General features: G+C 42.9%; 1 long non-coding RNA gene across 1 annotated transcript in view; it reads right to left on the reverse strand.

The window, feature by feature from the left end:
* The window catches only part of LOC103660188, a 29,882-nt gene extending 7,368 nt beyond the window's left edge, over positions 1-22,514 (reverse strand). Inside the window, exon 1 of the long non-coding RNA XR_567724.2 lies at positions 22,148-22,514. This is a non-coding gene — a long non-coding RNA (uncharacterized LOC103660188). The remainder of the gene's footprint in view (positions 1-22,147) is intronic.
* Positions 22,515-25,091: the final 2,577 nt, after the last annotated feature.

Genomic DNA, 25,091 nt, shown 5'->3' on the forward strand with positions numbered 1-25,091 from the left:
CCCCCCCCCCCCCCGCCTTGTTCTCTCTCTCACTCATTCAAATAAATAAATAAATAAATAAATAAATAAATAAAATCTTAAAAAAAAAAGATTCTCTCTTTCTCTCTCTGCCCCCTCTGTCCTCCCCCCCTCACACATGTGCCCTCTCTCTCTAAAAATAAACAAATAAAATATTTACAAAAAAAAAAAAACAAAAAACAAGAGGAAAACAGACAAGTCAATTAACGCCTGCATCACACATACACACAGGTCTTAACAAGGAGTAACTTAAAGGGCTGGTTAGCACTTGGGCTTCTGTAGCGTCTCTACAAAAGAGCGATAAATTATACAGAAGTGACCAGAGGAAGGGACTTTGAGCTTCTAAGACAGCAAATCATGGGAAAGTAAACATACAGCGGAGTAAGATTTGCTATGTAGACTCCTCTGGCCCCATTTCCCGACTGAAAAGACTCTAGAGTTGTCTGTGCTGGTTATCAATCATCCTGTCCTTCCTGGTGGGGGTGACGTGGGGAGGAGTTTTTCTTGTGTTTGCTTCTTCTCAATTGCCTTTAGCTCAAAATCATCCTTATGCCGGATGGCATATTTTGGAGTGGCCTACTCCGCTGCCCCTCATCTGTAACTGAAAATGATTAAAAATCCATAAGAATTCAGAAGATTAGGACACTATTAGCAAACTGACTTAACTGACACATATAGGACACTGCATCTAACAACCACAGAATCCGTATTATTTTCAAGTGCAAATGGAATGTTTACTAAAGTCAGCAACAGACTTGGCCATAAAGCAAGCCTCAACATATTTCAAAGTATCGAGATCATATAATACATTTTCTGACTGCAGTGGAATTAAGCAGGAAATCAGTTACACCAGGTAGCTAGAAAAGCCACAAATGTGCAGAAATTAAGCAATATACTTCTAAGTAACCCAGGAGGCAAAGATGAAATCACAAAGAAAAATAAAAAAATCTTTTGAACTGAAGGATAATAAAAATATGACATCAAAATTGTGAGACGCAGCAAAAACTATGAATAGAGTGCAATTTATAGCTTTAAATGCATGTGCTAGAAAAGAAAAAAAATCCATTATCTAAGTATCTTTCCTTAAAAAGCTAGAAAAGAACAACAAATAAAACTCAAAGAAAGGAGAAAAAAGGATAACGAGCAAAAATCAGTAAAATAAAAGACAAATTTTGTTTTCTTTGGAAAAAAATAATAAAATGTATGAGCTTTGTTCCAGAGAGAACGAGAATGCAAATAACCAGTATCAGGATAGCATCAACAGACTTCAAGAAGATAGTAAGAAGAAACAGGAACACCACGCCAACAAATCCAAAACTGGACTAATTCCTAGAAAAACATTTGACCAAAAACGGATATAAGGAGACTTAGAGAACCTGAGTAGCTACGAATTGAATCTGATGTCTGATGCTTCCAAATATTTATTGGAAAAATAATTCTAATCTTACATAAACTCTTTCAGAGAATAGAAAAGAATACTTTCATAATCCACTTTATGAAGTCTACATAACCTTGATCCAAAAGGACATTACCAGGAAGAAAAATTACAGATAAGTCTTTCTCTTGATTATAAATACAAAATTCCAAGTTTTTTTTTTTTTTAAATAAAACACTAGCAAACTACTTGGCCAACACATATACGCACGGCTTCTCAATGTCACTCATCATCAGGGAAATGCAGATCAAAACCACAATGAGATCTCCCCTCACAGCTGTTAGAATGGCTATGATCAAAAAGACAAAAGATGTGTTGGCAAGGATGTGGAGAAAAGGGAACTCTTATAAACTGTCAGTGGCAATATAAATTGGTGCAGCCACTATGGAAAACAGTATGGCAGTTTCTCAAAAAATTAAAAATAACCCTTCCCTATGATCCATCAATCCCACTTCTGGATGTATATCCAAAGGAAATGAAATCAGTATCTCAAGGAGTTAACTTCACTTCCATGTTCCTCAGAGCAATATTCACAAGAGCCAAGGAATGGAGACGATCTAACTATCTGTCAACAGATGAATGGATAAAGAAAATGTGATATATTAGAATATGATATATTATAATATTATTCAGTCTCAAAAAAGAAGGAAATCTGCCATTTGCTACAATTTGAATGAATTTGGAGGGTATTATGCTAAGTTGAATAAGCCAGACACAGAAAGAGAAATACTGCACGATCTCACTTATTTGTGGAATCTAAAATAGTCAAATTAATAGAAGCAGAGAAGGGCACCTGGCTGGCTCAGTCAGAAGAGCACGTGAGTCTTGCCTCAGGGTTGTAAGTTCGAATCCCACATTGGGTGTAGATATTACTTAAAAATAAAAAATCTTGGGGCGCCTGGGTGACTCAGTTGGTTAAGCGTCCAACTCTTGACTTTGGCTCAGGTCATGATCTCAGGGTCGTGAGATTGAGCCCTGTGTTGGGTTCAGTGCTCAGAGTGGAGTCAGCTTAGGATTCTCTCTCCCTCTGCTCCTCTCCCCCCACCTCAAAATAAATAAATAAAATATTTTTTAAAAAATAAAAAAATATTTTTAAAAAGCCTGGAAGCAATCCAAATGTGCCTAGAAAGAATTATAAATAAATTGTGGTATAGTCCTCTAATGAAGTACGACACAGCCATAAAAGTGAAGGAAACCCTTGCTACATCAACATGGAGGGTTGTTGTAAATATAATGTTGAGTAAAAGAAGCCAGTCACACACACACAAAAAAAAACTCAAGGGGTACGTAATTCCATTTCTATAGAGTTCATAAATTAGGCAGGATTAATTATATTGTTTAGGGATAAAAGCTCAGGTGGTAAAATTCTAAAAGAAAAACAAGGAAGCTTATCCTCGTGGGAAGAAGTAGGGAAATGACAGCACATAAGATGGGGCTTCCGGGGTCCTGACGTATGGTATTTCCTGACGAGAGTTGTGGTTACATGGGTGTTCACTTTGTGATGAATCGCTGAGTTTAATGTGTGTGTTTTGTGTACTTTTCTGCATGCATGTAATACTTTTCAATAAAAATGTTCTAAAAAGAGTATTTATTAGGGGGCACCTGGGTGGTTCAGCATCTAGCTCTTGATTTCAGCTCAGGTCATGATCCCAGGGTGGTGAGATCAAGCCCAACCTCAGGCTCCACACTCAGCCCGGAATCTGCTTGAGATTCTCTGTCTCCCTTTGCCCCTCCCCCTACTTGTGCTTGATCTTTGTCTCTCACTCTCTCTTTTAAAAAAAAAAGAGGATTTATTAGCAAGGAAACATTCTTGAAGTATCAGAGAGTGAAAAAAGTTTGCAAAACTATACAGCATTGTCTTAATTTTATATTGTCTGAATATATATTTACATATGTTTATATAAATGAAACGATCTGGAATGATAGACACCATAGTAAAATGGTAGTTATCCCGGGATAGAATCATGAGTGGTTTTTGTTTGTTTGTGTCTGTGTATTTTCTGATCTTTCTGTAATAAGCCTTTATTGCTTTTCTAATAAGAAATAAAGTCATTTTGTAGTATCGGCCGGGGAATAAACTAACAGATCAATCGAACAGAACACAAAACCGAGGAGGAGATTCACTAAATATAAGAATTTGATGTGTGAGAAAGGTACGACTTTGAATCAGTGGGGAAAAGATGGGTAACTCAATACATTATGTTGGTTCAACTGGCAACAATTCGGAAGATAAAGTTGAGTTCTCATACCAGATGCTAAATAAACCCTTATGTTACTTTAGTGCAAACAAAAAGCTTTCAATCATACTAAGTTAAAACATGAAAGTTTTAGAAGAAATCTAAGCAAATGGCTCCATAATCTTGGAGTGGAGAAAACGTTTCTAAGCTAGTATCGAAGTTCGCAGGTGCGAAGGAAAAGGTGGACAGATCTGACAATATAAAAATATACAAGCACTATATATATATATATATATGAGCGCTTTAAAACACCCTAAGTTCAAAATAATAACAGCTGTAAAATGCCTAGGTATAAATTTAACAAGAAATGTGAAATTCCTATGTGACAAAAACTATACAACTTTACTGGAGGACATAAAAGCAGCTCAGGGAAAATGGAAAGCTCAGTAGAAGGAGTGGGATTTATTCCCTGAGCTTTGCTTACGTCTAAAGAGACGCAGCGCGCGTCTAAATGCTCGTGAAGAGATTAATCCTTTTGATGGCTTGATGTGTGGTGGTTAAAAAGAATGTGTCAGCTCTGCGTGTACTTCCCCGTGCAGGGAAGATGGCTCTGCCACTTCTTCTGCACACACCCCAAGCCTGAAGGAGGAGTTGTTACGCTTTGATCAGACCCCGTCTAGCAGGGGTGAGGTAACTGTGTTCAATGGGCACGCCCACGCCTGCTCTTCCCTAGGCTGCCCTCCAGGCTCACCCTTGTGGGCTGGTAGCTCCCGGGCTGCCTCGGGGGGCGTGGCTGTCCCTCCGCCTGGGTTCTGGGGATCTCCTTCAGGTTCCCTCGCGCTGGGGCCGGCCGGATGCCCAGACTCGGCCTGGCTCTGCACTGAAGACCAGCTTCTGCCTTTGAGTCCTGTGTGAGGTGCGGCCGCCCGTCCAGACCGTCCTGGGCCTCCCGATTCGGAAGGTGAATGAGGATGCGCGCTCACGTGGGTGCAGTGTAAGTGCCCGGATGTCCACTCATCACTGTGCGACAAGAGCACACGCCGCGCGGGTGGCGTCGTGCCGTAGGAAGTTTCCCCGCGGATCCGGACGCTGGATGACGTACATGACGACAGCCATTACAAACGAACCCGAACAGCATCACGGTTAGGAACCCAGAAATGAGGCTGTCTGCGTTCAAATCCAGATTCTACATCTAGCCAGCTGGGTGACCGTTGACAAGTTACTTAACCACTCTGTGCCTCAATTTTCTTCTCTGGAAAACATTCTCAGTCTAAAATACTATCCTACCGTGTTTGCTTTCCAGAGCGCTCGTGAGGATTAGGGTTAGTATGTAAGAAGCAGGTCCAGAGCCGTGCCCGGCGCACGGTAACTCCGTGCGAGTTGCTATCATCATTACATGGAATCCAAGAGACTCCAAAAAACCCCTGCTCAGGCAGAGCTGCAGCCTGGACAGCTGGCTACCCCAGCACCTCTTCTGACAGGGAACCGGGGAACCGGAGAAGCCGCCGCCCACATCCGCAGCCTGCTCCCGGGCCTCCGGCTCACTAATTGCAGTAACAGGGAGCCGCTCTAAGATAGAAGCACCAGGATGCACGTCGTGGGCCAGTTTTCAAACCCAGGCCTCTCCAGTTTCAGGCATTTGCTCAGCGAGTAATGAAATGAATGGTGCCTTGATCCCCATCTGGCTGCTGAGTCACATACATGAGCTCCCTTGGGAACCCCTCCCGTGACCGACGGGGAAGTGCGGCCTTCCGGGGTGTCCTGTCTCAAGGCCACGAACCCCACCCTGCCTGTGAGGCCTTCACAACCCCACCTCCACCCCACTCGGAGCTCACGTGGGAAGACACCCACCCATCACGTTGTGGAGTGCAAAGGCAAAAGGCATAACCGTGTGTCTGATACAATTCTTGTTTCAGACATACTTAAAGATGCATTTTCAGATTCTAGAGGGATGGATGTGGAACAGCTCCTGGTCTTGATGTTGGGTTGGTCTTCCGAGGCGCAGGGGTGCGGGTGTGGAGGAAGGGGCGCTTGTGCTGTTCGCTGTAGACCATTCATGTGGCTGGATGTTCGAACAAGCGTAGGCAACTTTTGCTATGAGGAAATGAAGATGTTTTCTCAACAAACATCAAACCGTGGGGAAATATTTACAGCACAGGTGGCGGACAAAGGGTTACAGCAGCTTCTCTGTGTGTAGATAGAAAAAGTAGTTGGAGAGACTGGAATAAAGCGACAGTGCTTATCCCTAGAGGAGAGCTTAATGGGATAGTTTAATTTTCTTCTTTATACCCTTTTCCTATATTTTCCAAACATTTAGCAATAAAAATGCATTACACTTTCGAGTCAGAAAAATATGGTTTTTTAAATCGGACGGAAATATCACAATAAAAACAAATAATTTAAGAGGAGATCTGAAAGGAAACCAGAAGGCTTAAAAGGTTTGAGAGGACAGGAGGTAAAATGAGGCCATTTAAAAGGGAAAAATAATTGGGAACAATACAAGTCTGAATAACAAAATAGATACACTCCAAAAAAAAAAAAAAAAGATTGAGCTACGATATTAGAAATCAGTAGCCAGACAGGTGGAAAAGAAACCACGAGAAAGCAGACCAGTGGTGAGTCCTCAGGCAGGAGGGCCTGCAGGGAGGAGGCCCCGGCTGAGCATCCTCATGAGCGCAGGGCTTCCCATGGGCTCCCTGAGAGGGAGGCGGGAGACCCTTCAGCACTTTGTGGCCACCCAGCAGCCAGGGCTCTACCTTCTGGGATCTGCCACCCTACCTTAGAGTCACGTGGACATTTGTTGTAACACTCCCAGGACTGCAAACCCCGTGAGGGCTGGTGCTGGGTGCCACCTGCTTCAGTCCCTGCCGGGCCTGTCACTCCCCAGTTGCTTGCCCCGCCCACCCCACGGCCTGTTAGGCCCTGTGCCTTGGCTTTCTCAGGGGGTGCCTGCAGTGGAACCCACCAGGCAGCCTGGGCCAGTGACCTCGCAAGGCTGAGCCTCGGCTCCCAGCCACTCCTTGGGAGATATTGGGGCACAGATTAATCAGATGTTGACAAAATACCTGGCACACAGTGGGTGCTTAGCAAATGCTTAGGGAGTAAGTGACTGAGGGGCATCCCAACTCCCAGGTGGTAGGAAGGAAAATCAGAATTCCAGCCTGCCCAGGGTCCATGCGGCGAAGCTCTGCCCTCCCCAAAGGCAGAACCCTCATAGCAGCAGCGTCCTCGGCCTGCCCATTGAAGAAAGCCCCACGCTGCTCCATGCCCATCCCAGGTCAGCCAAGGACACTCATTGTGCAAGACAGAATGGGCTTCTGTGGGTACAGGAGGGTGCTCTGAGGCTGGCAGTGAGTCTTTGGCAGGCCCCTTCTTCATCCAGACCGTGACCCCCCCGCCTGAGCGTACCCCACGAGCTTCTGAATAGTCCACAGCCTCTAGCCAGCCCCACTGGGGCCCAGAGTTGCTGGCTGGGGGTGCATTTGTGGTCATCAGCTAATGACGACCCTATGTTACAAATAAGTCCTTAAGCTGAGAGCCGTGGTCAGCCCAAGACAGGCCACTGCTGGTGAGAGCAATGGAGGCTGTCAGGGCACAAGGACAGCACTTCTCAAGCTGTCTTGTATACATGAATCACCTGGGAGCTTGTGAGAATGCAAATTCTGATTCCTAGGGCTGGGGGCACCTGAGATCCGCATTTCTAACAAGCTCCCAGCCAATGCTGCTCGGCCCAGAATCACACTTTGAGTGGCAGGCCGCTAGACAGTGCCTTCATGGCCATGAAATCATTAAACACGGAGGGACTCCAGAGACCATGCTTTCCTGTTTCCCATTAAGGCCAGAAATCCTTCCTGCCGCAGGTCTGATGGCGGGACAGTGGCTGGCATGTACCAGGTGCTAAATGAATGTTAGTTGGCCTGAAATAAAATTATGTCCAGGAACAGGAAGCCCTTCTGGTGGAGCAGCTCTCTCGTGGGTAGAAAGCTCCTTCTGTGGATGCAGCAGGGCTCCCCGAAACCGCCCCCCCCCGGCCTCAGTGCACCCCAGGTCACTTCACACAGAGCTGAGGCTGAGCAAAATGTTTGCAAGCTAAAAAGCAACCAACAAGCAAACAAAAGAGATTGACTTCAAAGACTAAAAATAGCCGATCACAATAAATGTTTGCCTGCAAAATGTAACCTTCGTCAAACAGGCAAGTGTAACGCGACTCTCGTGTACTTAGATGTGAGTGATATTCAATTGTTTGTGCAGGTGCATTTTATTATACTTCATGTGACCTGGGGTGGCATGCTTCTGACCCTCAAAGATCTTAGGTGGCCCTGTACCACCTTCCTCAAGCTCTCTTCAGCCTCGGAAGTCAGCAATGGGGGCCTCCCTCCATCACTGCTCTGCCAAGCTAAGTCAATCCCACAGGCTGCATGAGGGGAACACACCTCAAAAGCAGCTCAGAATGCTTCCAGTCTTCTGTCAAAAATAACAGTGGAATCAACAGCTTTTTCTTTTTATAAAGCCTTTTTAATAGGATGATTTCACTGACATAAAGACTCAGAGAAGACAAGCATCACTAAAATCTCTTTCACCTGCTCGTCCAATCAGTTACCAATCCCATCAAGCCTTTCTTTTTACTGTCTCTTGAATCCATCTACTCTTTCAAGCTCACTGGTTATTTATTTATAAAGATTTATCCATTTACTTCAGAGAAAAAGAACGTGAGTGGGGGGAGGGGCAGAGAAGGCTCCACGCTGAGTGTGGAGCCTGACATGGGACTCAGTCCTAGGACCCAAGATCATGACCTGAACTGAAATCAAAAGTTGGACACTCAACCGACTGAGCCTCCCAGGCCCCCCTCAAGTTCACTATTTAAATTCACGTTGTCAGGATTTCTCGCTTGGATTTAGGCCATAGCCTCCTTCCTGGTCTCCCTTATGCTTGTATTGCCTTCCTCCAGTTTACCTTCCATATTGCTGCTAGAGTATTCTTCCTAAAATTAAATTAGAGGGAATCACTCTCCCGTATAAAATCTTCAATGCCTCCTCATTGCCTCTAGACCAGAGCCCTAACTCCTTAGACTGGCTCACAAGGCCCTTAATGCCTGGACCCTCCTACCTTCCCATCAGGTGCCCAGAACGTGCTCCCTAATCTCCCCATCCTACTTATGCTAAGCCAGTTACAACCTCTCCCCACAAAGAGAGACCATGCTATTTCTTGCCTCCATGTATTCATGCACACACTAATCCCTCTGCCTGGGATCCCCTTTCCAGATGCTTTTCATAGAAAATACAACTCTCGCTTCAAGCTCAGTACATGTCTGAGGAGGGAGGGAGGGAATGATGAATATGGATGCAAACATTCTGAAACACTGACAAGCACATGGATGGGTTATAGGAAAGCAGAGGCTTGGAATCCCCTAATGTTAGAGCTGCAGGGAAGGGGGCTCTACAGACTATCTTGTCGAATCTCTTCCTTCATGGGTAGGAAACCTAGGACAAAGAAGGGCACTGACTGGTGTCCAACATATCAAACAACTGGTGGCAAATCTGGGACGAGAACCCAGGACACCTAATTCCAGACCAGCCTTTTCTCCATACCACTGCCCAGCCACAAAATGCTCTTTTTATGGCCTCTTATCCTTTGAAAATTTCTGTTCTCAATTATCTACCCTGAGTACCCCATCCCACTCAGAACCTTAGCCCTTTTAAATAAAATGCTTGAGCCGCATGTTCATTTATGTGGAAGATGATTAGAGCAGTAATCCTCATATCGGGAGCAACGAATCACCTTGTGTGGAGGCTTACTAAAAGTACAGTTTTCCAGGGGCGCCTGGGTGGCACAGCGGTTAAGCGTCTGCCTTCGGCTCAGGGCGTGATCCCAGCGTTATGGGATCGAGCCCCACATCAGGCTCCTCAGCTGTGAGCCTGCTTCTTCCTCTCCCACTCCCCCTGCTTGTGTTCCCTCTCTCGCTGGCTGTCTCTCTCTCTGTCGAATAAATAAATAAAATCTTAAAAAAAAAAAAAAGTACAGTTTTCCAGAACCCTACCCAGATCTACGATATCAAAAACTCTGGGAAGAGCCCCAGAAATATGTATTTTCTTTAAAGCTCCCCAAAACAGTCAAGAAGCTGATAACACTGGGTGCCTCTGGAGAGGAGAACTGGGGAGTGGGAGACAAAAATGGAAGGACCTCAAGTATTTTTAAAATTCTGAACCCTGTGAATATGTTTCTTTCAATAGATGGTATAATTTTTTTAAGGAAAGAAAGCGAATAACCAGACAGAAGGTCAATAAGTAAACGCATGACCTGAATGATACTCTAGACTAACTGCACCTAACAGAAGTATGCAGAACACCCAACAATAACAGAACGTATATTCTTCTCACGTGCATACAAAACAGTCTCTAAGATAAACCACATGTTAGGCCACAAAACAAGTTAAAAGATTGAAATCATAGAAGGTATCTTTTCCCAATAACAATAGAAGGCACTAGAAATCAATAGCAGAAGGAAAATGAAAATCCACAAATTCATGAAAATTAAATAACATGCTGTTAAATAACCAATGGACCAAAGAATAAATTACAAAGGAAATTAGAAAATACCTTGAGATAAATGAAAACAAAAACATAATATACCAAATTTTATGAGATGAAATGAAAACAAGGGGAAGCTTATAGCTGTAAATGCTTACATTAAAAAAAGAACTCTCAAATCAACAACCTAACTTCATACCGCAAGGAACTAGAAAAAGAAGAATGAACTAAAACCAAGCTAGCAGAGGAAGGAAATAATAAAAGATTAGAGCAGAGATAAATGAGATGGAGAATAGAAAAAAGCAATAGAAAAAAATCAACAAAATTAAAAGTTGGTTTTTGAAAAGATAAACAAAGTTGCAAACCCTTAGCTGGATTAACTGAGGAAAAAAAAAAAGAAGACTCAAAATAACTAAAATCAGAAATGGAAGAGGAGACCCTAAACTGATTTTACAGACATAAAAACTATTGTAAGAGAAAATTGTGAACAACTGTACATCAACAAATTGGTTAACCAGGGGAAATGGATAAATTCCTAAAAATACACACCAATCAACACTGGATCATGAACATCTGGTCTGACTGCAGGCCCCACCCACCAATGAAAGCTTCTCAGGGGACAGGGCACCTGGGTGGCTCAGTCAGTTAGGTGTCCAACTCTTGATTTTGGCTCAGGTCATGATCCCAGGGTCATGGGATTGAGCCCCACATCAGGCTTTGCACTCAGAACAGAGTCTGCTTGAGATTCTCTCTCCCTCTGCCCCTCCCCCCACAAGCACAAGGCATGTGCTCTCTCTCTCTCTCCCTCTCTCAAATAAATAAATAAATCTTTGAAAGCTTCTCAGGGAACAACACAGGGAGAGTGCCTTGCAGTTTGGTGCCACCAACTTTGGCAAATGCCTGTTCTGACCCAACATAAGCCCAAGGCAAACCCATACTGGCCTACTAACAACATGGGGACCAAACCCTGCCCAAAACAGGCAAAGAAAATCACTGCAGGTGACTGGACTGAAGGAAATGTGGCTCAGCCACAAAGGTAGGGTGCACATAACACAACTAGGAGACACCCTGAAGCACCAGGTTCTGGTGAACAGGGGACACCACACTGCAGGGCACTAAAGGACCTCTTCTTCATAAGGTCATCACTTTCGAGAGCAGGAGATGTAGCTGACTTTCCTATCACACGAAACAGACACAGTTAGACAAAATGAGGGGACAGAAGAATATGTCCCAAATGAAAGAACAAGACAAAATCACAGTAAGAGAGCTAAATAAAACAGAGATAAGTAATATGCCTGATAGAGAATTTTAAGTAATGATCATATAGATATTCACTGGACTTGAGAAAAGAGTGAAAGATTTCAGTGAGATCCTGAACAAAGAGATAGAAAACATTTTAAAAAGACAGAGATGAAGAACTCAATAACTAAAATTAAGTTAGGCTAGAGGAGGCATAAGAATGGATCGGTGAGGTGCCTGGGTGGTGCAGTTGGTTGAGCTACTGCCTTTGGCTCAGGTCATGATCCTGGAGTCCCAGAATCGAGTCCCACATCAGGCTCCCTGCTCAGCGGGGGAGTCTGCTTCTCCTGCTGACCATCCCCCTTCTCATGCTCTCTCTCTCTCTCAAATAAATAAATAAAATCTTAAAAAAAAAAAAAAAAAAAAGAATGGATCAGTGACCTGGAAGACAGAGTAATGGAAAGCAATCAAGCTGAACAGGAGAAAAAAAAAGAATAATAAAAAATAAGAATAGATTTAGGGAACTCAGTGACACTATCAAATATAATAACATTTGTACTATATACATCCCAGAAGGAGAAGAGAGAGAAAAAGGGCAGAAAATTCATCTGAAGAAATAATAGCAGAAAGCACTCTGAACTAGGGAAGGAAACAGAAATCCAGATCCAGGAGGCACAGAGACCCTCCCCTAACCCCAACAAAATCAACCCAGGAAGATCCACACCAAGACACACAGTAATTAAAATGACAAAAAGTAGTGTAAAGAGAGAATTTTTAAAGGAGCAATGAAAAGCAGTTACACACAAGGAAAATCCCATGACTCTATCAGCTGATTTTTCACCAGAAATTTTGCAGGCTAAAAGACAGTGGCATGATATATTCACAGTACTGAAAGAAAAAAAAAAAACCTTGCAACCAAAAATACTCTATTCAGTGAGGCTATCATTCAGATAAAGAGAAGAGAAAAAGAGTTTCCCAGACAAACAAAAGTTAAAGGAATTCTTCACCACTAAACCAGCCTTACAAGAAATGTTAAGAGGACTCTTGGAGTGGAAAGGAAAGACCATAAACAGGAGTAAGAAAAGTAGGAAGCCCAAGAGCAGTAAAATTGAGTATATCTATAAAAATCAATCGAGAGACTCACAGAATAAAAGGATGTAAACTATCATACCAATATCTAAAACATGAAGGGGAGAGGAGTAAAAATTTAGTGCTTTTAAAATGGGTTCAAGCTGAAGCGACCATCAGCTTATTATGGACGGCTATATGCAGAGGACGTTATATACAAACCTAATAGTAACTACAAATCAAAAACTGGTGACAGATATGCAAAACATGCAGAGAAAGGAATTCAAGATATCACTAAGGAAAGCCTGCAAACCATGAGAGAAGAGACCAAGAGAAGAAAGGAACAAAGAACTACAAAAATGATGATAAAACACATAACAAAATGGCAATACATACATACCTATTAACAATTACTTGGAATGTAAATGGACTAAACACTCCAACTAAAACACATAGAGTTACAGAATGGAGAAAAAAGCAAGAGAAACTTCCAGGAAGATGGTAGGACCCTAAACTCACCTCCTCCCATGGATACAACTAGAAAACACTCACATCAGTGCAAATAACCCAGAAAATGACCCAAAGCCTGACAGAACAAACTCCACGACTAAATTCAGAAAAGAGGCCACACTGAAGAAGGTAGGCAGGGCAGGGATGTGGTGGAGAGAGCTAAGCCTCATGGGTCTGACCAATGGAGAGAAGGAGTTATGGGCGCAGAGAGGAGTGAAAAACAGACTATCACACCAGGGAGCTTGCACCGGGAGGACAAATCCACATAGCATTTGGTGTTGGAAACCAGAGGGGCCACATTTGATTGAGTTCTTTCAGCCAGGGAGACATAAAGCCCGGAACTTTAAAAATCAGCAGGCTTGGCTCTGGGAGAGCTCGGAGGGAGATAGGAAGCTGAGTCCCCACCCTTAAAGACAAAGCACAGCAAACAGCCTGCAGAGATACAGCATACAAGCTGCCGTGTGAAAAATACCTGGAGCGTATAGGAGGGAGAGGTAGTTACTAAGCTCAGAGTTCCCTGAGGGACTTCTCCAGGAACAAAGGAGTTAGCAGGTGCCATTTTGCCTGCCTCTCGGCATAAACACACAACCACCTGTGGGAACGAGTGCAGCAGGGCATTCACCACCTAACTTGCTTACACTGGGCCCTGACCCCTTTAGCCAGACCTGCCTCAGTCCCAGGTCTGCGGGTCTCCTCCCCCGAAAGACAGGGGCAAACCATGCCAACACTGCATCTCCCAACCTCCTGGGGGTGGGGGGACAACCACATCTTGTTAAAACTACAGCACCCAACCCCCCACGTGCATTTCAAGGAGCAACCATGGCCACCCTGGTCTCCCCAGTGGCTGTGCATCCCCTGTGGAAAAGGACCGGTGCCACCTCATTAAAAATGCCTGCTCCGCACATTACTTATAAGAACAAGAGATGTAGCCGACTTTCCTAACACACAGAAACAGACACAGAGAGTTAGGCAAAATGAGGAGACATAGGAATATGTCCCAAATGAAAGAACAGGACAAAAACCACAGCAAGAGACCTAAGCAAAATGGAGATAAGTAATACTATTGAAAGAGAATTTAAAGTAATGATCATAGGGGTGCCTGGGTGGTTCAGTCAGTTAAGGGTCTGCCATCACCTCAGGTCATGATCCTGGAGTCCTGGGATCAAGCCCTGCATTAGGCATTGGGCTCCCTGCTCAGCAGGAAGTCTGCTTCTCCTTCTCTCTCTCTGCCCCTCTCTCCTCTGGTGTGCTCTCTCTCTCTCTCTCTCTGTGTCAAATAAATGAATAAGGTGACACTGGTCCACATTTAGTTCTGGAGTTTGTTCTGCCAGTCTGAAGTAGAACTCCCAAAAAAATCAACCCAAGGGGGGCCCACCCCAAGACACATAGTAATTAAAATAACAAAAAGTAGGGGCACCTGGCTGGCTCAGTTGGTAGAGCATGGAACTCTTGATCTTGGGGTTGTGAGTTCAAGCCCCATGTTGGGTGTAGAGATTTCTTAAAAATAAAATCTTTTTTAAAAAGAAAGGGGAAAGTAGTGCTAAAGAAAAAAGTTTAAAAGCAGCAAGAGAAAAGAAAGCAATTACATACAAGGGAAACCCCATAAGGCCATCAGCAGATTTTTCAGCAGAAACTTTACAAGCCAGAAGGGAGTGGCATGATACATTCACAGTTCTGAAAGGGAAAAATCTGCAGCCAAGAAAACAATGTGGCAAGGCTACCTTTCAGAATAGAAAGAGAGATAAGGATTTCTCAGGCAAACAAAAACTAAAGGCATTCATGACCACTAAACCAGCTCTGAAAAAAATATTAGAGGGGGCTCTTTGAGTCGAAAGAAAAACCATAAGTGAGAGTAAAAAAGTTGGAAGCACAAAAGCAGTTAAAAAAATAAAAAAGATGTCTGTAAAAATAAGTCAAGGGACTCACAAAAGGATGTGAAGTATGTCACCACATACCTAAAATGTAGAAGGGGAGGTGAGGAGTAAAGAATGGATTCAAACCTAAGTGACCATCAACTTAATACAGACTGCTACATGGAGAAGAACTTCTATACAAACCTAAGGGTAACCCCAAATCAAAAACCAGAAATAGATATGCAAAGAATAAAGAGAAAGGAATCCAAATATATCACTAAAGAAAGCCAATAAACCATGAAAGAGCAAGAAAAAAAAGGATCAGAGAAAATCTACAAAAACAACCAAAAAATAACTATTTTATTACTTTATTTTATTTAACGATAAATACATATCTATCAGTAATTACTTGAATGTAAATGGACTAAACACTCCAATCAAAAGACATAGGATTAAATAAATAAATAAACAAATAAATAAATAAAACATAGGGTTACAGAGCACATAAAAAAATAAGACCTATATACTGCCTATAAGAGACTCATTTCAGACTGAAAGATGCCTGCAGATTGAAAGTGAGGAGATGGAGAAACATTTATCATGTGAATCGATGTCAAAAGAAAGCTGGGTTAGCAATACTGACATAGAACAAAATAGACTTTAAAAGAAAGACTGTAACAAGAGACAAGAAGGACATTAATAATAGAAGGGACAATTCGACAAGAGAATATAACAATTGTAAATATGTACGCGCCCAACATGGGAACACCCAAATACATAAAGCAGTTAATCATAAACATAAAGGAACTAATCGATAGTATTACAATAATAGTAGGGGATTTTAACACCCCACTTACATCAATGGACAGATCATCTAAACAGCAAATCAACAACGAAACAGTGGCTTTGAAAGATACAGTGGACCAGATGGATTTTTTTTTTAAGATTTTATTTATTTATTTGACAGAGATAGAGACAGCCAGCGAGAGAGGGAACACAAGCAGGGGGAGTGGGAGAGGAAGAAGCAGGCTCATAGCAGAGGAGCCTGATGTGGGGCTCAATCCCACAACGCCGGGATCACGCCCTGAGCCGAAGGCAGACGCTTAACCGCTGTGCCACCCAGGCGCCCCTGGACCAGATGGATTTAACAGATACATTCAGAACATTCCATCTAAAATGGTGGAATACATTCTTTTCAAGTGCACATGGAACATTCTCCAGAATAGATCACATATTAGGCCACAAAACTAGTCTCAACAAATTCAAAAAGACTGAAGTCATACCTTGCATCTTTTCTGAACACAATGCCATGAAATTAGAAATTAACCACAAAAAAAATCTGGAAAGACCACAAATACATGGAAGTTAAATAACATTCTATTAAACAATGAATGGGTCAATGGAGAAATCAAAAGTTATATAGAAACAAATGAAAATGAAAGCACAACCATCCAAAATCTTTGCGATGCAGCAAAAGCAGTTCTAAGAGGGAATTTTTACCAATATGGGCCTACCTCAAGAAGCAAGAAAAATCTCAAATAAACAACCTAAACTTACACCTAAAGAAGCTAGAAAAAAAAGAACAAACAAAATCCAACACCAGCAGAAGGAAGGAAATAAAGATTAGAACAGAAACAAATGATATAGAAACTTAAAAAAAAAAAAACGCAATAGAAAAGATCAATGAAACCAGAAGCTGGTTGTTTGAAAAGATCAACAAAATTGATAAACCTTTAGCAGCTTCATCAAAAGAGAGAGAGAGAGGACTCAAATAAATAGAATCACAAATGAAAGAGGAGAAATAACAACCAACACCACAGAAATACAAACCATTGTAAAAGAATACTATGAAAATTATATGCCAACAAATTGGACAACCAAGAAGATATGGATAAATTCCTAGAAACATATAACTTCCTAAAACTGAATCAAGAAGAAATAGAAAATTTCAATAGACTGATTTTACCATCAATAAAATTGAATCAGTAATCAAAAAACTCCCAACAAACAAAAGCCCAGGACCAGATGGCTTCACAGGCAAATTCTAACAAACATTTTAAGAGTTAATACCTGGGGCGCCTGGGTGGCACAGCGGTTAAGCGTCTGCCTTCGGTTCAGGGCATGATCCCAGCGTTATGGGATCAAGCCCCACATCAGGCTCTTCCGCTATGAGCCTGCTTCTTCCTCTCCCACTCCCCCTGCTTGTGTTCCCTCTCTCGCTGGCTGTCTCTATCTCTGTCGAATAAATAAATAAAATCTTTAAAAAAAAAAAATTAGAGTTAATACCTGTTCTCTCAAAACTGCTCCAAAAAATTAAAGAGGGAGGAAAATTTTCAAATTCATTCTATGAGGCCAGTATTACCCTGACACCAGAGCCAGATAAAGACATTACCAAAAAAGAGAACTACAGGCCAATATCTCTGATGAACAAAGATGCAAAAATTCTCAATAATATATTAGCAAACCGAATCCAACAATACATTTAAAAAATCATTCACCACAATAAGTAGGATTTATTCCAGAGATGCAAGGTGGTTCAATATTTGCAAATCAATCAACATGATACGTCAGATCAACAAGAGAAAGGATTAAAAAAAATATCATCTCAGTAGATACAGAAAAAGCATTGACGAAGTACAGCATCCATTCATGATAAAAAGCCCTCAACGAAATAAAAGCCATATACGAAAAACCCACAGCTAACATCACTCTCAATGGTGAAAAACTGAGAGCTTTTCTCCTAAGTCAGGAACAAGACAAGGATGTCCACTCTCCTCATGTTGTTCAACACAGTCCTGGAAGTTCTAGCAGTAGCAATCAGATAAGAAAAAGGAATAAAATTGATAAGAAAGAAGTAAAACTTTTGCTATTTGTAGGTGGCATGATATTCCATACAGAAAATCCTAAAGACTCCACAAAAAAAGCCTGCTAGAACTGATAAATGAATTCAGTAAGGTCACAAGATACAAAATTAATATACAGAAATCTGCTGCATTTCTATACACTAATAATGAAGTAGCAGAAAGGGAAACTAAGAAAACAATCTCATTTACAACTGCACCAAAAGTAATAAAATACCTAGGAATAAACTCAGCTAAGGAGGTGAAAGACCTATACTCCAAAAACTATAAAATACAAATGAACAAAACAGAAGAACAAATGGGAAGATATTTTATGCTCATGGATTGGGAGAACCAATAATGTTAAAAATATCTATATTATCCAAAGCCATGTACACATTTAATCCCTATCAAAATACCATCAGCCTTTTTCACAGAACTAGAACAAATAATCCTAAAACTTGTAGAGAACCACAAAAGATCCCGAACAGCTAAAGTAATCTTGGAAAAGAACAAAACTGAAGGTACCACAATCCCAGATTTCAATATACACTACAAAGCTGTAGTAATAAAAACAGTATAGTACCTGCACGAAGATAGACACATAGATCAATAGAACAGCAAAGAGAGCCCAGAAATAAACTTACCCACAATTATATGGTTAATCAATCTTTAACAAAGGAGGCAAGAATATCCAATGGGAAAAATTTAGTCTCTTCAACAAATGGTGTTGGGTGAATGGACAGCTACATGCAAAAGAATGAAAATGGAACACTTTCTTACACCATACACAAAAATAAACTCAAAATGGATTAAAGCCCTAAATATGAGACTTAGAACCATAAAAATCCTAGAAGAGTGCACAGGCAGTAATTTCACTGACAATAGCCATAGCAACACTTTTCTGGATATGTCTCCTAAGGCAAAGGAAAAGAAAGCAAAAATAAACTATTGGGACGTCATCAAAATAAAAGTTTTCTGCACAGTGAAGGAAACAATCAACAGGACTAAAAGACAACCTATTGAATGGAAGGAAACATTTGCAAATGACATATCCAATAAAGGGTTAGTATACAAAATTTATGAAGAATTTATGTAACAACACCAATAGTAATAGTAATGATAATCCAATTAAAAATGGGCAGAAGACATGAACAGATATTTCTCCAAAGAAGACATCCAGGTGGCCAACAGACACATGAAAAGATGCTCAACATCACTCTTCATCAGGGAAATGCACATCAAAACCGCAATGAGAGATCACCTCACACCAGTCAGAACGGCTAAAATCAACAACATAAGAAACAACAAATGCTGGCGAGGATGTGGAGAAAAAGGAGCCCTGTTGGTGAGAATGCAAACTGGTGGAGCCACTGTGGAAAACACTATGGAGTTTCCTCAAAAAATTAAAAATAAATTACCATATGTTCCAGTAATTCCACTACTGGGTATTTACCCAAAGAACATGAAAACACTAATTTGAAAAGATATATGCACCCCTGTGTTTGTCGTAGCGTTTTTACAATAGCCAAATTACAGAAGCAATCCAAGTGCCCACCAACAGATGAATGGATAAAGAATATGTGGTCTGCATACACAACGGAATATTATTCAGCCATAAAAATGAATGAAATCTTGCCATTTGCAATGACACAGATGGATCTGGAGGGTACAATGCTAAGTGAAATAAGTCAGAGAAAGACAAATAACATATGATTTCACTCATATGTGGAATTTAAGAAACAAAAAACAAAGAAAAAAAGAGACCAAAAAAACAGGCTGTTATATACAGAGAACAAACCGGTCATTACCAGAAGGGAGGTGGGTGGGGAGGATGGGTGAAATAGATGAAGGGGATTAAGAATACAGTTACAGTGGGGCGCCTGGATGGCTCAGTCAATTAAGCATCTGCCTTCGGCTCAGGTCATGATCTCAGGGTCCTGGGATCGAGTCCGGCATTGGACTCTCTACTCAGGAGGGAGTCTGTTCTCCCTCTGCCCCTCCCCTTGCTCGTGCTATCTCTCTCTCTCTCTCTCAAATGAATAAACAAATCTTAAAAAATAAAAGAATACAGTTATGGTGGTGAGCACTGAGTAATGTATAGAATTGTTGAATCACTATATTGTACATCTGAAAAAGAAAAGAAAAGGAAAAGAAGAAAGGAAGGAAGAAAGGGAGAGAAAATCTAAGGAGTACAATGTGTAGCATGGTGAGTATAATACTGTATTGCACATCTGAAAGTTGCTGAAAGAGTAGATCTTAAAAATCTCATTGCAAGAAAAAAAATGTGTAACCATGTATGGTGATGGGTGCTAACTAGACTTAGTGTTGTGATCATTTTGCAATTGTTCAAATATTGAATCATTATGTTGTACACCTGAAACTAATATGTTGTATGTCAATTGCATTTCAATAAAATAAAATAAAATTGAACAGACCTATAAGCAGTAAGGAGTTTGAATTAGTAATAAAAAACTGCCCAACAATGAAAAGCCCAGGACTAGATGACTTCACTGGAGAATTCCACCAAATATTTAAAATAAAATTAATACCAATCCTCCTTGAACCCTTCCAAAAAAGTTGCAGAGGAAGGAACACTCCTAAACTTGTTTTATGATGGCCAGAATTATCCTAATATTGATTCCAAAATCCTCAACAAAGCACTAGCAGACCAAATTCAACCACATTAAAAAGACCAAGACACCATGACCAAGTGGAATTTATTCCCAGAATGCAAAGATGGTCCAACATACAAAAATCACACAAGTAGGTGTGCCTGGGTGGCCAATTCTTGGTTTCCACTCAGGTTGTGATCTCAGGGTCATGGGATCAAGCCCTGCGTGGGACTCCACGCTCAGCATGGAATCTGCTTGGGATTCTCTCCCTCTCCTTCTGTCCCTCCCACTTGTGCTCTCTCTCTCTAAAATTAATTAATTAATTTTTTAAAAAATCACACCAGTAAATGGAGACATCCCATGATCATGGATCAGAAAACCACATATTGTTCAGAAGTCATGACTATCCAAAGTGCTCTACAGATTCAACGCAATCCCAATCAAAATACCAATGACTTTTTTTTTTTTTTTTTGCAGAAATTAAAAAAAAAAAATCCATCCTAAAATTCACTTGGGATCTCTAGCAACACTGGATAGCCCTGTATGGTCAAATGGTCTCCAACAAGCATGCGAAGACCACTTGATGGGAAAAGGACCATTTCTTCAACAAATGGTGCTAGGAAAACTGGATAGCCACGTGCAAAAAAAATGAAGTTGGATCCTTACTTTATACCATATACAAAAATTAATTCAAAATTGATTAAAGACCTAAACAAGAGACTCAAAAGTATAAATCTCCTTGAAGAAAACATCAGGGAAAAGCTTCAAGACGTTTGATTTTGCAATGATTTCTTGGATATGACGCCAAAATTACACGCAGTAAAAGCAAAAACAGACAAATGAGATGATCACCTCCCACCCATTAGAAACCAGAGCATAACAAGTGTCGGCCAGGATGTGGAGGAATTGGAACCCTGTGCACTGGTCGTGGGACTGCAAAATGGCACAAAAGCCAAGGAAAACAGTATGGCAGTTCCTCAAAAAATCAAACACAGAAGCACCTACGATGCAGCGATCCCACTTTGGGGTAAAGACACCAAAGAAGTGGGGCACCTGGGTGGCTCAGTTGGTTAAGCGTCTGCCTTCAGCTCAGGTTGTGATCTCGGAGCCCTAGGATCGAGTCCCACATCAGCCTGCCTACTCAGCGGGGAGCCTGCTTCTCCCTCTGCCCCTCCCCCCCTCGTGCTCTCTCCCTCTCTCTCTCAAATAAAGAAATAAAATCTTTCTTAAAAATGTGGTGTACAAATATGTGTATATATGTATGTATATACACTATATGGTAGAATGTTATTCAGCCTTAAAAAAGGAAGGAAATCCTGTCACACGCTGAACACGGATGAACCTTGCGGACGTCCTGCTAAGTGACAGAAGCCAGTTACAAAAAGACGAATATTGTACTATTCTGCTTATATTGAGTCTCTAAAATATTCAAATTCATAGAGACGAAAGTGGGCGATTGCCAGGGGCTGGGGCAAGCAGGAAATGGGGAGGTTTTGTTCAGGGTGCACCGTGCTGGTTTTGCGAAATAAACAAGTTCGAAGGATCTGTTGCACAACAGTGTGAACACATGCAACACTGCTTGCACGGTACCCTTACACATGGTTACGGTGGTAAAGTTCATGTGATGTGCTTCTACCACCGAAATAAAACATTTTAAGCCACGTAAAAGAAAAATAGACTTCCTAAGGTGCGCCCCAGCTTTGCAAACTCCTGGCCCAAAGGGACCCTGCATGGCTTCTGGGAAGAAGAGCCCCGTTGAGCCGGGCTGTGAAAGACAGAGACGTCTTGGCTGGGCGAGGAGGTGGGGGGTTTAAAAAGGAAGGGATTCGTGCAGAAGCAGAATCACTATTACCGCAAACACTTACCATAATGCCTACTGCGTGCCAGGCGCGTCGTTCACATGTGTTCTCTCACATAATCCCCACCCCAGCGACTCTGTGGGGGAGGGGGCACTACCAGGGCCATTTTACAGAAGAGAAAGCCGGTGGCAGTTTGAGGCGAGCGAGCGAGGGCACCAGTCTGCCCCAGGGAAACGGTGCACGGAGACATGACACCGACCGGAAGGGCGGAGACACCAGGCAGACATTAAAGGTCCGGACACCGGGCAGGGACTTCACATGATGCCGTGGAAATGGGGAGTCACTGTAGGTCCTGGAGCAGAAGGTAGTAAGGAGGGCACGTATTGCATGGTGCACTGGGTGTTATACACAACTAATGAATCATCGAGCCTTACATCGGAAACCGGGGATGTACTGTATGGTGACTAACATAATATAATAAAAAATCATTAAAAAAAAAAAAAGAAGAAGCACATGTTTCGAGCGGTATCTTCAGCAGGTGAATCTGGAAGCAGTGTGCGGGAAGACCAGGCTGTGCCTTGCACTAGGTGGAAACCCAATCCGTGCAAAACTATGTGCAAATTTGGGGAGCTAGGCTGGGGTCAAGTGCCCCAGTCTCTATCTTCCCCACCCCCAACACTCCTGGGCCTCTCCTTTGAATGACTCTGATCCCTGGGGTGGCAGGTCTCCTGGTACCTGCCCTGCTCTGGCGGAGCAGGACCAGATGGGATGTGGCGTGGTGGCCCCTCCCATCCCCGCGTGCGCCCTCTGCTGGGGGCGCCTGGCCTGGCAAGCGTCTGCCGACCAGACTGGGCACTGAGCCTCTCGGGCTTTCATTTCTTATTAGAATGCTGGGGTGTCTTTTGGAGCCTCGATGATATTAATGACAGCCTAAGTTTTCACAGAGGACAGTGTTCTCCATCCCGTTGGCCTCTGGCCTCCAGATACCCCACTGTCACCTCCCCTGCCAAAAAGATTGAGTTCTTCAGGATTCTGGTCTCCCTCCTCCTTCTGCTGCTCAGCACCAGTCTCAGAGCCCCAGCTCATCCTTCGGAGGGCCTAGCAGGCAGCACCCTGGAGCTCCCGGTGGGGGATGCTGTAGAATTCTAGAAATTGATCTGAAACTGGACACAGGGTATAGGGGCTTGCAGATTTGATCTGTTCTCCTTCTGGACCCGAGACCTCTGCCATCACCATTGTTTCCACCAGATCCTCGGTCCAGCCAAGAAGCATCCGAGCTCAGAGGGGGAGAAGGTACTGGAGCAGTGCTCTATGTCTTGCTCCTCCTGGCAGTGTTCAATCTGGATGTCAGTTAGGATAAGAAAAATAACCAGAAACCTGGAACACACTGGGTCTCCATGATCAATACAAGTTTTACTTGATGAGTGTAGATTACTGCAAACTGAAGAAAGAAGGTCCAGACTTTTAAATGAAATGTTTCACTATAAAGCTGCTTAGGATGGAGGTCTTGCAGAAGCCATCTGCGTAATTTTCCTCTTTATCCAGGAAAGATTTCCCCTCTCAATGCATGAGATCATGTTGGTGTATTGTGTTGGGGTTTACACTGCTGAATACATCTCTGAAACTTGAAAAAAAAAACAAAAATAAAATTGGACCCGGATGATCGTGACTGGACGATGGATTCCTGCTCCAGGAAAGAAAGGTAATAACGTCTACTGTGACACGACTCTTCCAAGAATGGCCTCGACCGCAGGGGAGGAGCACCGTAATGGACTCAAGCATGGGGCTGTGGGGTTTGTAAACCACCTTCAACAGCAGACTCCTGGAACCCTGCCTACCGGGCCTTCCTGGCACCGATGCCGCTCTCTGCGGATTCCTGAGGCCATGGCTCCAAGCCCTGGCTAATATCCCCTCCGACTGTGAGAGTCCCCACTCTGCCATTCTAAGCCAATCAAGCAGTATTAAGTGAAGGAAGACAAGTACATTTGAAAATCAGACTCCCCCTTGGAGGGTCGAGTGCTCATTTCTGAATTAACCCAGGCTGGATTCAGGGGTTCCTGAGTTTCTGATGTGTCTCTCCTCTTTGGGTAATAAACTAAAACTCACGGAGATGGAAAAGGTGCCAGGAACCACACTAAGTGCTTTACACACGTTTCTCTTTCTGTCTTCACAGTAACACTCTCATCCCTATGAATAAAGGGAGACTGGAAAGTTCATAAGGGATCTGCCCAGTGTCTCCCAGCTGGAGGCCAGGATTCAGGTTGAGGTCTGTCTGACACCTAAGTAGTTAGCCTGCCTCCTGTCTGCCCCCTCAGCCCCTGCTGCATTTAACGGCCCCTCCTCAGGCACCTCCTCCGACAAGACCCCAGCCCAAGCCAAATTCTGTGTTGCTGCCCTCCCCACCCCGTCCCCACCATAGCCATGCTCCAGGGCATGAAACAGACACAGAGAAAGTATGCTCAGGGGTGCCTGGGTGGCTCAGCCGGTGAAGTATCTGACTCTTGGATTTCAGCTCAGGACATGATCTCAGGGTTGTAAGAGTCAAGCTCCACACTGGGCATGGAGCCTGCTTAAGATTCTCTCTTTCCCTCTCTCTGCCCCCCCCCCAAAAAAGAAAGAAAGAAAAGAAAAAGAAAAAGTATGCTCAGAATGTTTAATGTGCATTAGAAAATGGCAGAACCCAAACCACAGACTATTGAGTCCATCTGGGACCGTAAGGGATTCTAGGGAATTTTAAAAGTGTGTCCACGTTCCACATTTCAGTCCCCACATCCACCCTGTGACAGAGACAAGTGTCGATACCCTCATCTCACAGAGAGAATACGAGGCTCAGAGAAGCCGCGACCCACGCAAGGTCACACAGTTAAGGAAAGCATCTCAGCCAGAACCAAAGTGAGGCGAGTTTCTGGAGGAAGAGGCAGAGGCCGGGACCCAGCTCTCCTACAGCTGGGCCAGCGCTCCCGCCATCGGCTGGCAGACAGCAGCAGTCTGCAGAAAGCTCTCCAGACGG

This window comes from Ursus maritimus, unplaced genomic scaffold (genome assembly GCF_017311325.1).
Source record: "Ursus maritimus isolate PB19 unplaced genomic scaffold, ASM1731132v1 scaffold_27, whole genome shotgun sequence".
Lineage (NCBI taxonomy): Eukaryota > Metazoa > Chordata > Mammalia > Carnivora > Ursidae > Ursus > Ursus maritimus.